Here is a 3,899-nt window from a genome sequence, read left to right as displayed (position 1 = left end):
TTTTTTCTCTTCAAAATATTCTTTAAAATGCTCGTTCAATAGATGTTCACTAATTTCCATGCGAAAATATTCATTATCTCTTTCAACAAAAGGGTATTTCATAGATTTCACAATGTTAAAAGTCACTTCTTGATCGTTAACTCTCATAGTTAATTCTCCCTTTTGAACATCTATCATAGCTCTTCGAGTAGTTAAAAATGGTCTCCCTAAAATTATAGGTATTTCTTTATCTTCCTCCATATCTAAAACAATAAAATTCACAGGAAAGATAAATTTATCAACTTTTACTAACACATCTTTTATAATTTTCTTAGGATAAGTAACTGAACGATCTGCTAACTAAAGAGTTACAGAAGTAGGTGAAACTTCTCCTGATCCTAATCTTTTGAAAATTGACAGAGGCATAAGATTAATGTTGGCTCCCAAATAACATAAAGCTCTTCCATAAAATATTTCACTGATAGCACACGGTATAGTGAAACTACCTGGATCTTTTAATTTTTCAGGAAGATTTTTCTGAATAATTACACTACACTCTTTGCTAAGTACAACAGTCTCATTATCAGTGAACTTCCTTTTCTTGTTCACAATATCTTTCATAAACTTCACATAATTGGGCATTTGCTCTAAAGCTTCTAAGAAAGGAATATTTACCGTTAATTTCTTAAGAATTTCTATAAACTTGGAAAATTGTTTATTCTTTTTGTGTTGCGTAAATCTTTGAGGAAATGGTGGTGAAGGTTTCTCCACAGTAATTTTCATTGGTGTAAGTGGATATTCTAAATCTGGGCATTCATAATCTTTTTCTTTTTCTGTATCCACTTTCTCTTTTTTAGTTTTTCGTTTATTTCTGCACTCTTGTTTCCAATTCTTTTCCACTTGGTAATTATATCGCTTTTATCTGTTCTTTTTCTTGATCTTTAAGATTTGGTTCCACAGTACTAGGAAAAGTTCCCGATGTTCGGTTACTAAGCGCAGTAGCGATATGCCCAACTTGGTTTTCAATATTCTTGATAGCAGTTCCTTGATTTTGTAACTGATTTCCTTGAATTTGTAATTGATTTTCTTTATTTTGCAATTGTTGACCCATGTTCAGTATCAGCTCTTCCATAGACAACTTCTTTTCCTTAATTGTGTGTTACTATTAAATCTTGGAGGATAAGAAGGTATATAATTAACATTTCCTTGGTTGGATGAATTTCTTAATGGGTTTATTGGGTTGTTTGCCCATTGTTGATTTGTAGAAGAATTGTTATTCCGATTAAAGTTAGAATGACTCATCCAACCTGGGTTATAATAGTTCGAATAAGGATTGTTGGGTCTATTGTTAATAACATTTAAAGTTTTATAAGAAGTTTGAACATCCACAAATTGCCCAGATGAATTCTCTTCCATCATAGTAGGTGTTCGAGAATAATTCATGCCATAATGATCTAATTTCTTTGATATTATAGCAATCTATGAAGCTAACATAGATATTGCATCAAAATCATGGATACTAGCTAATCTTTTAGGATTTACCCTTTCAGCGAGCCATTGAAAATTCTTGGTAGTCATCTCTTCTATTAAAAAATAAGCCTCATCAAAAGGTTTTGACATTAAAGAACCACCAGCCGCAACATCTATAATCAATCTAAGAGATCTCACTAATCTATTGTAAAAAGTTTGAATTATCAACCAACCTGGTAACGAATGATGTGGGCACTTCCTAAGAAGATCATTAAATCTCTCCCAAGCTTCATATATCGACTCTCAATCAATCTGATGAAATGATGTTATGTCATTTCTAAGTTTAGCGGTTTTGGATGGAGGGAAATATTTGGATAGAAATTTCTGTGAAAGTTCTCCCCAAGTTCTAATAGATCCAGGTGCTAATGAATTTAACCACATCTTAGCCTTATCCCTAAGTGAAAAAGGAAAAAGTCTTATTCTAACAACATTGTTTGAAACTCTATCATATTTAAATGTAGCACAAAATTCTAAAAAACTAGCGAGGTGTAAATTAAGATCTTCATTTGGTGTACCTCTGAATTGATTATTTTGTACCATTTGGAAAATAACATGTTTGAGCTCAAATGAATTAGCAGCAACATCAGGATTTTGGATAGATAAGTGAATTTCATCTGCTGTAGGATTTGCATAATCTCGAAGAGGTCTAGGTTGATGTTCATTTTTTATTCCTTGATTGTTCACATTGTTTTCCATTGTGTCAAGATTTCTAAGTTCTTTTCTTAGCTTTATAATTCTCCTAACAGTGCGTTCTAATTCTGAATCGTAGGGTATAAGATTTTTAGGTCCAAATTTACGCATACAATTGAAATCAGAACACAGAAAAATTGTTAACTAAATATGAAAATAAGTTGCAATTCAAATAAAAGTCTTCTAATAGTCCTAATTTGTCCATTACTCTAATTATGTTTTTTTTTAAAATCTAATTTTAACTCCCCGAAAACGGCGCCAAAAAATTGACAGCGACTATATATGCTTAAAAATACAAGAATTTGATACTGTTGCTAGAAGATTTAAATCCCCGGCAACGGCGCCAAAAACCGCCAAAAACTTGATAACTTGATAATGATGTGTATAAAATATTCAATAATTGTAAAGTCACACTTATCAACACGAGATAAAGTCACATTGTAAAGTCACACTTATCAACGCAAGTAAACGTATCGCTCAAGTAATACAGGGCTCAAATGGAGTCCTGGATATCGATCCCACAGGGAGTAATATTAGAGGCTACGAATTAAGATTGAAAAAATCAATACTTAATGACAACAATATAGTTCAATTTTCATATTTGTCACTAATAGGAAATTGAAATAAAAATGTAATTTTAATAAACTCTTAATTAACTAATTTTACTAAAAAAGTTTCTAATGTGAAGTTCAAAATATAAGAAAGCATCATTCTCCTTGTCAAGAAATTTAAGTGAATAGATAAATTGAATCAATTCAAATTGTCTTGTGCCAAATAGGAGCATATCTATTCTTTACCCTTTGAACCAGGCATAAAGAACATTGAATAATCCTATGCTTGGTTACTGAATCTACGGCTAGGCTGGGAGGATGCCGACTCTCACTTCAAAGCTCTCACGTTCCCCTCACCTGAGGGCTAACATCTACACTTCAGTACCCAAATGATAGGACTGAATTGAGAATTTTAGTCTGTCACTCTAAAATCTCCAATTCTACGCCCAATACTTTCTATTTCTCTATTTATTTGCACCCAACTTTCAAGGACTTTGACCTCCCTAAATCCTGGATGTAATCTTCACTTTAGTTGTAAAACGCAATATATTTTAACAAATCAATTGGCCAGATTGAAAGTAAATTAAGATTGAAGTGAAAAGATCATCACAACTTCTTTAACATTCTCATGGCACAACTAATTCAAATCACCATTCCACAAAATCTCAAGACAAGGAGAAAGAAAGAGAAAACTACTTAGAACTCATGGAGAAGATACGGCAAAACATGGAATTTATATATAAAGGTAAAAATACAATATTCAATAAATACATACCACTTATCTTTAATTCTTCTCCAAACAAACTCCTCGAAGTTCCACTGAATCTCTTCCTTTCTTTACAGCACACAAAATTCTCCTTCAAAGCGGCAAGGAGGAAGAAATCTCTCACTTTCCTTCCACTCTTACAAACTCTCGATGAATTCCTCACAATACTAACCCAAAATTACACTCTCTACACTCTAATGGACACACGTGGACACCCCCCTCTCAGCCTCCAAATTGTTTTTTTTTAAAGTTGTAGAAGAGTTTTCAAGTGTTGCCCAAGTGTCCCTTAAAAAATCATCCACATTCAATGCATCTGTTGAGAGAATTGATGTGCTCTCCATCGGCAGCGTTCCAGACTATTTCATTTTGGAGTCTCGGGAAAA

The sequence above is a fragment of the Phalaenopsis equestris genome, unplaced genomic scaffold (genome assembly GCF_001263595.1).
Source record: "Phalaenopsis equestris unplaced genomic scaffold, ASM126359v1 Scaffold233290, whole genome shotgun sequence".
NCBI classification, from domain to species: Eukaryota; Viridiplantae; Streptophyta; class Magnoliopsida; order Asparagales; family Orchidaceae; genus Phalaenopsis; species Phalaenopsis equestris.
This window is presented reverse-complemented; position numbering follows the sequence as displayed.